Consider the following 12388-nt stretch of genomic DNA (forward strand, 5'->3'; position numbering starts at 1 on the left):
CAGGATAGAACCAGGAACCCACCCCGGGGGATTTCCTGGGAACCAGGCACCAGCCTTTGCCGCTGGCTCTTTTCCACATGCATGCTTCCAGGGTCCCTGGCTCAGCCTCCAGTCCATCCCTGTGTCAATGCCTCCCAGTCGATCTAGTGTTCTCATGCAGGAGAGTCTCCTTGCTTTTGTTCATGAGAGTTGAGCAAAGACATAATTTTAGAGCTGTAAGGAATCTTAGAAAGATGTCATCTAATTTTCCTCCCTCACTGTACACGGAACTGGAAAGGTGAAGTCATTTGTCTGGAAGCTCACTTCTAGTTAGGGGTAGAGCTAGAATCAATTCTTGGTCTCCTAACATCGAAGTCAGAGTTATTTTCCCCTGGAATATTCACGCATTCCTCAAGGGGGCTTCTCCAAATGATAATTATCACCTCAGGGAGCTGGTAGGGGGTTCCTATAATACGTACATGGTTAGCAAAATATGGGGCAGTTTTCAGGCAACTAAAAATAGATCAGAAAAAAAAGTACATCTTTATCTGCAAAATTGAATTTATTGGAGGAAGTGTAATTTACATGCACAATACAGATCAAGATTAATCTAATATAAACAAGCAAAGCAGAATTAGCTCCTCCACTGTGATTCTTGAGAATACGCCTAGCTGCTTCCTCTTTCTTGATAATGAATGAGATCATTTTGCATTGTTTCTGACAGCCCCAGTATTTTAAGACAAAATGTGCAGTTTCTTCAGGTTGACATTCTTCAACTGATTGTTTTCTACTTAATCCATTACATGCATGTTAATAATTTGTGGACCTAAAAAATTATACTTATCTCCCATGTGTCTTTTTTCCTGGTCTTAGGATAACTGGCTTAACCCAATAGGTCCTAAGCAGAGTGAAGCCCTGGTAGACCTCAGGAGACTGCCTTTTCACAAGCAGGGTCTGTGTGTTATGCATCTCTGGATCATTATTGTCCCTTCTTAGAGAAATGGCTGTTTTTTTGTTCTCAACATCATGGAAACCCAAACACCCCCCAAGGTCTGTAGAGACAAAGTGAGCTCATTTGATTTCAGGGAATCTTAAGTCTTCGGTCACGAGGCAGGTGCGGGCCTCTGTGTCATCTCATGGAGCACGTTGATGTTTGGGAGGGTGTCCACGCAGGAGCAGTGACCTCACAGGTGGGGAAGCCAGAACCCAAGCTGCCCCATCCCCAGCTTCCTGACAAGGACGTTCTGCTGGTCTTTCTTGGCTCTGCTCGGCTACATACAGGGCATCGTGTTGGCTGCACACATGCCGGGAGATTTAGATGCCAGGCTTGGTCTGAGGGGTGTGTTGGGAAGTGACAGGAAGGTCTTGGTCAGGCATCACTGAGTTCCCCTTGTCCCTTCTACCTGGGTCATTCCTGGGCAGCAGTGGCCTCATGGATTCTGAATGCTAGGTCCACGCTCACTAGGCAAAGTGTCCTCTCCTCCCCATCCCTGAGGAGGGGGCTGGGCACGCTGTCCCCCAAGTACTTCCTCTGCTCCGGCAGCCCCTGATGGGTGCCTCCCTAAAGATGAGAGAGTGGTGACCAATGTCGGCATGATCTATATTAGCAGCTCCATGCAAGTCAAGGTGAAGATATGATATAAATTAAATACTAGAGTGCCCTCCGCCCGGGGTGAACGCTAAGGTGGTTCGGTAACATGAAATCGCTGATGCAACTTGGGATCTGGGGGAAACGTAGGTTGAAATGCCAGACTTGTCACTTACGCACTCTGTGACCTTGGACATGTTTCCAAACCTCTCGGAGCCCAGCTCGGGTTTCCTTATCTGAAAAATGGAGAAAATAATAATACACATATCACAGGGTTGTTATCAGGACTCTGATAAAGAAGGCAAAGTGCTTGCCTCAGGAAATAGTAACGGCTGTTACAGATGAGCTTAGTGAGGTAGAATATGACCCAGTGCAACCTCCCTCATCCTCCAGAGAAACGAACGGAGGCTCAGAGATAGGAGGTTATGTTCTGATTGCCACACAGCGATAGTGAGAGCTAAGACGAGCTCTTTGGCCTTGTGAAACTCAGTTCAGTGCTTTCCTGCGTTGTACTTCGAGTCATATTTGTAATATCCCTTCTGAATGGTGAAAAAAATCAAGTGAAAAACATGTATTTTTTTTAGATATTTCTGGCAGAATCTTGTTTTATTCATTTGCTAATTACACTGTGGTTGGACTTTTTTTTGGCGCGCGGGGGCGGGGGGGTCTTCGGTGGGCTGCACCCACAGCATATGGAAGTTTCCAGGCTAGGGGTTGAATCAGATCTGTAGCCACTGGCCTAGGCCACAACCACAGCAACACCAGATCCGAACCGAATCTGTTGCCTACACCGCAACCCACAGCAAATGCTGGATCCTTAAACCACTGAGTGAGGCCAGGGATCAAACCCGCGTCCTCATGGATACTAGTCAGGTTTGTACCACTGAGCCACAATGGAAACTCCAAGACATGTATTTTTTGAAATATTTCTGGCAGAATCTTGTTTTATTCATTGCTTACAACTGTGGATAGTCTGCTTTCTGGCACCAGGTGACATGAAAGTCTGTGCTTTGTATAAATAATTGTTGAGTAGCTGGAGGAGGCTAGAGTTGAATGGTTGGAGAAAAGGTAACATAAAATGCAACGCATTTTTGTTTCCTCCAGAAGAGATAGTTAAGGATAGCAAGTCTCCAAGGTTGATGTTTTCATTTTGTTTTACCTTAAATGTTTCGGGACAACAAGGAGGTTTTTTGTTTGTTTTAATAAGGCCATTGTAGTAAAAGTCAAATGGTACCCATTTGTGTGGACTGTGAGATTAAGATTAACCTAAAGGAGCTGCCTGCAGACGGGACTTTGGGATTAGAGGTCACAGAGAAGGCAGATCGTATGCATCAGTTAGGCACCATATTGTTTACTGCTTGGAACAAAATCCCCTCGGCTCCCACGCTTAAGCACAGCTTCCGAGCAATTACTCAGGTCCAAAGTTTACTTCCGATTCCAGCCTTTACAGACCAGTGCTGAGCCCGTCAGGTTTTATGGCAGTCAATGCATCTCCCTTCCAGAAGCAACTGGTCACAGCCATTTCCAACACAAAGCTGCTTGGTCCATGCTGTCTTCTTTTTATAGTCTGTTTCCAGACTCAGTGACCCATAAAGTTAACTTATAGCCAAGTCACAGCCATGACCAGAGCTGTTGTTTTTGTGTCCACCCCTCAAGTTCCCTGGCTTCCCGGGTAAGGCCTGTTGCCTTTTCCCAGGACATTGCTTAGAGGCAATGCATCATTCTGTTTGTCTCTTGTGGGGTCATTCCTTTTGGTCCAATCCCTGGTCCTGGGTCTTGAATCCAGACTGTTTCCTTGAAACATTCCCAAACCCTGGGATTTTCTGGTTTGCCCCCAAGAATGCCCATACTGAGTTCTGTGCCTAGCAGGACCCTTATTAATGGAGATATGGCTCCCACTTGGTAAGTTGAGGTCAGGGCATACTGTGAGCTCCAACCACCTGTGCAAACACAGCAGTGATTCAGTGGGTATTTCTAGCTAGATGTCCTGATGGTGTCAGTTACGACCTAATTTGTCTTTTCCCCCACCCCTCCCCTTCCTCTCCAAATAGGGTGAGTATATATAACAAAGAGAATGTGATAGAGTGACTTGGCCTTTAGAAAGGTGGAATTTGAAAGTTACTTAATTTAGAGAAACTCATTAGGGCATGGAGTCCAGAAATGGGCATGTGTTGTTTTAGGATTACTGAGTCACCCAACCTCTGCATTTTATTGATTTGGATGGATTAGTAAGTTTCCTTGCCTTGATCAAGTTTGGGGAGCTAGTTAAAGGCAAGGCCTGGGTTGGAACACTTATCTTCTCACTCTCAATCTGGTATTTTTCTCCTTACAGAATGTTGTCTTCCATCAGAATCTAGTTTTGTTCTGTGACAGAAAGATTAACTTCACAAAGAAGGAGAGAGGATTGAAACGTATCTTGGTTTTAGTAGGACTGGTGCCTGTCTCCCATAACCTATTAATTAATGATGGAAGAAAACAGGGATTAAATCTTATCATAGACACCCCAAATTAGAATATCTTGATTTATAGAGTTTTAGGACTAGGAGGTACTATAAACATAACCATTGAATACAGCAGGTTTCACACTGTGCTCAGTGGAACCCTGGGATCCTGCACAAGTGCCGCAAAGGCCTTGTAAGGATGAGGGAAGGAGTGCAGGACTCTGAGCCTTCTCTCCTGGGGCCACTAGAGCAAGCCTGTCTTCACTGGTTTTAGATGTTGGGGTTTTAGGTTAGATTTTATCTTTTTTTTTTTTGGCTTTTTAGGACCACACCTATGGCATATGGAAGTTCCCAGGCTAGGGGTGGAATTGGCGCTATAGCTGCCAGCCTACACCACAGCCACAGCAACGCCAGATCTGAGCCATGTCTTCGACCTACTACACCACAGCTCATAGCAATGCCAGATCCTTAACCCACTGAGCCAGGCCAGGCATTAGACTCTCATCCTCGTGGATACTATTTGGGTTTGTTACTGCTGAGCCACAATAGGAACTCCAGGTTAGATTTTATCTTAAAATGGAAGTCCACTTCTAAAGAAAGAATGCAAACCTTAAATCTAGTTCAAATCTCTCAATTTACAGATGAGAAAACCAAAGCCTCCAGTCTTGACCCTGGGGAGTTGCAGGGCAAAAATCATCCTATTTTAGGGATAAGGGATTCAAAGCTTAAGAGATTTATAGAAAGATACAGACTTCATCAAGTGGCAGAGCCAGGGCTGAAACCAGGTATATGGTTCTTTATTTCTGGCCTGTGATTCTTCCTATCATGTCACATTATTTAATAATATGAAACATGTGGGTGACCTTACTGCTCCATGATCAAGTAAGTCCCTTCCCCAAAGAATGTAGGACTGAAAGGAAGGGGTTTGAGGGAGCAAAATAAGAGAGAGCAACAATCAGCTAGTGTGGGGTAGGGACTTACTACTGGACCCGGGAAACAGGTGCACCTACCCATTCTTGCTTCCGTTCCTCAAGAGTCTGTCTCACTGTGCAAGTTCCTTGCTGTAGCCCTGGTGCCTACACAAAGGCCTGGCACAGAGTCAGAGCTCACTAAATAGTTGTTGAATCCTCTTGACATCTTCCAAACCCTCTCCTGGTCAAGGACTTAAGACTATGATAAAATGTAAAAATCAAATACTGTATCAAATTTGCATAATCATGACCATCAAGTACAGTCCATTTATCTGCACACATGGTAAGTGCATAAGGCCTATTCATTGAGTGAATCAGTGAACTCACCTGGCAGTGTTGGAATAAAAGAAGAAAATGACTCAGAGTGGTCACCTTCTCAGAGCCACCTGGCAAATCCCCACGGTGCGTGGACACCAGGCAAGGTTCCCAGTGGCAGCTGGCACCCCTGATCTCTGTTCCTGACAGAGGGAAGTGCACATCCTTCCCATAAGCTGCTGGGCAGATGTTCAACTGCCCTCTGGCATAGCCTGACCCTGAAAGAGCTTAAATAGAAGCAAATAAAACCTGGGATCAGAAAGTTCTCATTATATCTTACTCAAAGTGGTTATTAAAAGTGTACTCTGCCACAGCTTTCCCTAGGTTTCCTTAAGAAGAGAAATGGCTAGATCCTGTAGGTTCTGAGATATTCTGGTCTCTATAATAACACCTTAACTCTATCACAATTTATAGTCTTTCAAAGTGCCTTGAGGCAGGGCAATGGATTAGATGCTTTTCTGAGGCCGTCTACTCCCTGGATTCATTTCAGAGGAAGAAAACAGGAGGTGAACCCCCAAACAGAAAAGATGCCAAAGAGCTTTCAGGAGGACATTGTAAGGCAATGAGACAGACAGAGAGAGATGCCCTATTAGGAGGATCAGATGTGCACCTGACCATGAAACCAGAAAAGCGAGAATCTGATGAAACCATGTTTGTCTCTTTTGGTCCTGGTTTTGTCCGTGTCCTGGAATATACCTCTGACAGTTTGTGTTGTGGTCTTCTCTGAGTTCGGGGGGGGGCTGGTTTATGTCAACACGTTGGGATTACCATACAAGTCATTAGATGTACTTTTGGATGTGGCGTTTCCATTTACGATAATTAAAACCAACTACTAAGCTGACTTTTCCTTTTGACCCAATTCCTGCCTTTGCTCTGCTTTGGCCTCTTGGGGCCAAATCTTGGGCTCCGTGAGTGGCTAATGACCGAGCCTGTCTTCCCTACCTGTTACAGTCAGGGCGAGGTTGCCAACACGGAGGGGCCACCGCCAGGAACTTCATTATTCTTTTTGTTTTAATCCCCTTATGGGGATCCAAGTGGCAGTTTCAGCCCCAAGGCTCTGGCATGGCAACAAGTGGCTGGTTGGGGGAAAGGGACGCACGGGCTTCAGGATGCTCTTCCTCCGCTTCCCACCCTGCCGCCGCCCACTGTCCCCGGGGTTGCTTTGGGGCGTGCAAGTGGGAGAGTCCTGATTTAAAGCTCTCAGCTATTTTAAGGCTCTCGCCCGCCCCTCCGCCGCCAGGGCCTCCATGCCCAAGAGGCGTACCCGTTTAGAGAGCCTTTTCCCAGCCCCATTCAGCCCCCGGCGCGTGAACGCCTCCACTCCCGCCCGGTCTCTCCCGCGGGCGGCGAGCGCACGCACCACCTGACTCGCGCTCCTATTGGCTGCTGCCTGTTGCTAACCCACGTGACCGGCGCTGGCGCGCCCCGCCCCCAGCCCCGCCCCCGCGGGCTCCCACGGCTCCCGCTTGGTGGCGCGTTCCTGCGGTCGGCGCCCGCCGCGCGGGGCCCCCAGCCCTCCGCCGCCCCCACCTTCCGGACGGCGGGCGCCCACAAGGTGGCAGTGCCGTGCTGCTGGTGCCTGGTCCAGGTCCCCGCGAGCCGCGCCGGGCGGCCGAGTCCTCACACCCCTCCTGCAAAAGTTTTAGTGAACGTAGACGCACCCGGCCCTGGGGCGCTCCGGGGCCAGCTGGCCTAGCCCCTCGGATTTCGGGGTTCCTCCGGGAGAGTTGCACGCCCCGACGGCGTTTCTCTTTGTCCCCAACTCGGGATTGGGGACTGTAATTGAAGGAGGTAGGTTCTTGCTTTCAGCAGTGGTTTGGGTTTTTGCTTACTGAGAATTGATTTTGAAAGAGACATAGAACAAACTCTTCGACAATTATTCTTTGTCCCTTCTTGAGAGCTTCCTTCACCAGAGAAACCATCTGCAGCCTTTCTTTTTTTTTTTTTTTTTGGTAAAAGAACTAAACCACCACCATTTTCCTGAAGATTTTTTTTTTGCACGCGAGTCCTGGGATCTTAACCCGCTTATGTGGAGGAGGCCCCGGGAACCTCCTGCTCCGCAGCTGTCCTGGGATGCCCTTAATTCCAGGCACACGGAGAGATAAGCTCCTCTGACCTCATTTGACCCCGCTGCAGGCGCCAGGCGTCCTCATTTCGTGTGTGAGGATTGGAGGGGCGACTTTTCTCTCTGCTCACTGGAATTTTTTTTCTTCCTTCACTTTTCTCCTTGGCTTGTGGCTGTTCTCATGTCCCCTAGTGCAGTCTACTCTCCCCCCCCCCCCCCCCCCCCGCATACCTCGCTCCTTTTTTGATTGTAAACAAAACGTTCTGAGAGTTCTCTGGGCCAACCTGACTCGCTGAAAAAGGGAGTTCAGAGAATGTGAGGGCAAGACACGTGACTGGGGCTGCACTTTCATACCTGGGGAGAAGGAGAGAGAAACACTCCTTGCTTCCCATTGTCTGTACCCCGAAGCCCAAATTCCATTCTCTGGTAGTCAAGCCCTTCCCTGGGCCCCCTAAACTGCCGGCCAGGGAATTTCCCATAATGCTCCTAGTCTGCTCAGATCTCGCCATTCATCCACCCATCAAAGGATGATAAGGGGGGGACTCCTGTTCACACGTGCTGAGTTTCTGCTCAGACTTGAACACAGAACAATATGCGCTAACTGCCGCCCACGTTCTACAATGAGGCGCAGACCTTATATGTGGGGATGCTGGAGGCAACAGTGCTCTCTCTCACCTCCAGGTTGTGTGATGGGGTGATGGGAAGCTAAGGACCCAGGAAAAGACAGCAGGGAATTTTTTTTTTTTTTTTTAAAGAAAAGTGTCCACCTGTTGTGGTTTCCTGCCTACCTTAAGATGAGGAGGGCTCCACAGAACCACCTGGAGCGCTTTACAAGTGTCTCCTGGAGCTTGGGGGACATAGGGACAGATGTGACCTCAGAGGAGAGAGAGTTGTTTACAGTGGCAAGAGGAGGAGGTGTTTGGAACAGCCTCTTTTGCAAGAGCTGGCCAGGCACGCCTATGCTAGTCTTCCTGTTGACAAAGTGGACCTACTTTCCCAGGCAAAGGTGAGATGAGCAGCTTGAGCAAGGATCTGTGGGGGAAGGGTGGCCCACTAGCCGAGGCTGCCCATGGAAGGGGACCTCCAACCATTGAAAATCCCCACACAAATACCCCATAGAGAGAAAGAGCCAGCATTTGGTTTGATTGTCTCTTGCCAACCCCTACTTAACAGCTGAGCCCTCCTTGAAGAATTTGTTGTTTGGGTCCTGAGAGAACTGAACCACTGGTGATGGGGGAGTCTAAGGAGAAGAAACAAACTCTGACCACGTTCCCTCCCAAGCACAAGTCCCCAGACCTCAGCCACTTCCAGTTACTGGTGGAAGGAGAGAATCACCAATTTCAATGAGAGGGTCAGGTTTTCTATTTTGATTGGACTAAACTTTTTCATATCTAAAAAATGAAGCACTTCATGCATCCCTGAGACTGACCAGGAGAGAGGGTCAGTGAGATTTCACCCATGTTGGGGACTGTTAGTCCTGGCCATGGGCAGACGTTTACATCACACTTAATGTTTTAACCTGTGTTAACTCACTTAATCCTTAACAACAGCCTTGAGAGATAAATAGTCTGATTGTTTCCATTTCACAGATGAGGAGGCTGAGGTCCAGAGAAGTTAAATAAATAAGGCACTGTCCACAGCTAGTAAATGGCAAAACCTGGATTTGAAACCAGATTTCACAGTCACTTCTTCATCCCTGAATCTTTATTCCTATCTCTTTTTTTTTGGCCACACCTGGGACATGCAGGAGTTCCCTGGGCCAGGGATCAAACCCATGCCACAGCGGTGACAAAGCTGGTGGGCCTGCTAGGCCACCAGGGAACTCCTCTTTATTTCTATTCTTGTTTTTTTTTTTTGGTCTTTTGTTTTTTTAGGGCTGTACCCATGGCATATGGAGGTTCCCAGGGTAGGGGTCTAATTGGAGCTACAGCTGCTGGCCTACACCGCAGCCACAGCAATGTCAGATCTGAGTTCTGTGACCTACGTCACAGCTCACGGCAACACTGGATCCTTAACCCACTGAGGGAGGCCGGAGATCGAACCCACATCCTCATGGATGCTAGACGGGTTCGTTAACCACTGAGCCACGATGGGAACTCCTTATTCCTATTCTTAACCAAACCTCATCCAGCTTCAAGGTCCAACTGTACTTGTTTCCATCTAAGAACTTCCTTGACTATGCCAGTTGAAGGGACCTCCCCTGCTTTATGTTTTCAGGAGTCCAGTCATGGCTGTAGAGTGGCCATTGCCCTTAACAGTGGGGGCATCTTCTGAGGAATCACCTTCAGAACCTGAGGCACATCAATGCTGCTTTTGAAGGCGGAGGTGCTGTTTCGAACCACCTGGAAGTCATTTGGAGTCCAGTGAAAGAGTCCATTAAGGTAGGAGAAACCATTCTTGGGAAAAGGAAATAGGATACACCATACCTGAATGGGCTGGTTTTGTGGCTTGAAAACTGGATCTAAATGTAATTGCCAAAAAGAAAGCCCCCCCCCCCCCCAAGGAGGTGAGTTCTGGCAGCTTTACTGGAGAGCATGTATTCCAGGGATGTAGGCAGGGTCAAACGCATTTGGAAGTGTATGTTGTTTATGTGTGTGTGTATGTGTGTCACACATGTACTAATCATGCTCGTTGCTTTACACTCAACTTTCATTTATGTTCTTTCTGTACAACTAGGTATGAAATGTAAAGACAGAGACTCCTTTCCCTCTTAATATTCCCTTTGCCACCAACTGTAACATGCAAGTACGTTATGTTAGCCTGAGAGGGAGCTTCTATGTTGGGGAAAGTTTCTCTTTGAGTAGAATTAAGAGGGACGTCCTGGCCTGCAGATGAGCTGGGGTGCAAGGCTGAAGGAAAGGGACAAGGGTAGAGTAACTTGAGATGAAGTTGGTCTTGCATAAGGCATCTCCTGAGGGCAGAGTTTACTAGAAACACAGGAGCTATAATTAGAAAGTGATACTTTATGGGCAGATTAGATCTTTATCTTTTAGGCCAGTGGTTTCTAATTTTTTTATTAGCGATTTCCCCCTGCTCCCTCCCATAAAGGCCCCCCAAACAGAAATGCACTATAGGAATCCTCTTGTTTTGTTCTCTGCCTTATTGCACTTCGAAGAAGTTGAATTTTTTTTTTGGTTTTTTACAATTGAAGGTTTGTGGCAATCCTGTAAGCAAGGTTATCGGTGCATTTTCCCAGCAGCATTTGCCTCCTCCACGTCCCTGTGTCGTGTTTTGGTAGTTTTTGCAATATTTCAAACTTTCTCATTCTTAATATATTTGTTATGGTGACTCACAATCAGTGACCTTTGACCCTGCCATTTGCAAAAGGATTACAACTTGCTGAAGGCTCAGAGGATGGTTACTATTGTTGCGCAATAAAGTATTTTTAAACTAAGGTATATACCTTGTGTTTTTAGACCTCATGTGGTTGTACACTTAATAGACTATGTTGTGTAATCATAATTTTATATGCACTGGAAAACCAAAAAATTCCTGTGACTCCGCTTTATTGCAATTTTTGCTTTATTGTTGTGGTCTGGAACCAAACCTGCACTATCGTGGAGGAACGCCTGTACGTAGAACAGATGAAAATAAGAAGTCTCTGGCTCCGGTTGTGGGGGCAGGGGCCTGCGACGGGCCCTCTCATTGTGGTGCCCCCTACCCATGCCCTGGGCACCTCTGAGGAATCCTAGGGCTCTTCCATAGCAGTCTGAACTACTGGTGTGGACACTGGGGGCCCCAGAAGCAGGTGGGTTTGTGCTTTCCCATCTCTGCGTGCGTGTAGCTTCTAGCTTCCTGAGGGGTCCAACTCTGCTCCTCACACCTTTAAATCTCACTGCTTTCCCTCGAGTCCTGCAGCAGCCCTCTCCCTGCAGCATGCCCCGCTCAACAGCCATTGTCCTTCTTCCCTTGCTAACAGAACCCGGCTTTAACCTGGGCAGCGATGTACTCAGTGACACTGATGGCTCGTGACTGGTCCAAGGCCGGGATTGGCTAGATCCAGCTGCCAACTCTTTGGGTAAAAATTTCTTGGAACACAGACACTCACGTCTCTACCTTTCATCTCCAGGCGCTTTCATGCTGCAACAGCAGAGATGAGACCGTAGAGTCTGCAAAGACTGCATTATTTACTCTCTGGCCCTTTGCAGGCAACCAAGGCAAGCCCATTCTCCTTGGCCAGACATAGGTAGACATATATTTGCTTTTGACCAAGGGTATGTCATGTAAAATCTGCTGGAAGCAATTGAAAAAGATTTTCCTTCCTTATGAGAGAGGAGGATATGAGGAGGACGTTATTTTTGTCCTTCTCCCTTCGGTTCTATCACATGAAGGTGTGATGTCTGGAGCTACGGCAGCCGTGGTGAGCCTGAGGCCCTGATGGTATCGAACCTTCCTTAGGACCATTTACTTTCAAACTTCTGGTTGAGCAAACAATAAAAATTCCTACGGGGAGTTTCCGTTGTGCAGCAGAAACAAATCTGACTAGTGTCCATGAGGATGCGGATTCCATCCCTGGCCTCTCTCAGTGGGTTAAGGATCCAGCGTTGCCATCAGCTGTGGTGTAGGTCGAAGATGCAGTTCAGATCCTGTGTGGCTGTGGCTGTGAGGTAGGCCGGCGGCTCCAGCTCTGATTAGACCCCTAGCCTGGGAACCTCCATATGCTGCGGGTGTGGCCCTAAAAAGCAAAAGAATAAAATAAGTAGTTTAAGCAACTCCTCATTGCCACGAGATGTAGAGTCACCAGGGTATTTTGTTTAAAGCCTAACAGCCAAAGGCAGAGTGCTTTTGTGGAAGGTGTGCCATTGAGGGGAATAGAGCAAATCCAGTGGCTACTGATAATGATAGTGAATAACTTTCAGAAACTTCCAGCACTCCGGTCACTCCACCAAGTACTTTACCTTCCCGTTTTCATTATCGCAAAACCCTCTGGAGACACGTTATCGTTATCTCCATTTTGCAAATAAGGAGCGTTAGGCTTCGAGAAATTTAGTGACTTGCAAAAAGTTACACACTTAAGTGGTAGAGTTCA

General features: G+C 47.5%; 1 long non-coding RNA gene across 1 annotated transcript in view; it reads left to right on the forward strand.

The window, feature by feature from the left end:
- The first annotated feature begins 6898 nt into the window (after positions 1-6898).
- Positions 6899-12388, forward strand: part of LOC125136023 (uncharacterized) — a 108581-nt gene continuing 103091 nt past the window's right edge. The window contains exons 1-2 of the long non-coding RNA XR_007137092.1: positions 6899-7085; positions 9577-9740. This is a non-coding gene — a long non-coding RNA (uncharacterized LOC125136023). The remainder of the gene's footprint in view (positions 7086-9576; positions 9741-12388) is intronic.

The sequence above is a fragment of the Phacochoerus africanus genome, chromosome 9, assembly GCF_016906955.1.
Source record: "Phacochoerus africanus isolate WHEZ1 chromosome 9, ROS_Pafr_v1, whole genome shotgun sequence".
NCBI classification, from domain to species: Eukaryota; Metazoa; Chordata; class Mammalia; order Artiodactyla; family Suidae; genus Phacochoerus; species Phacochoerus africanus.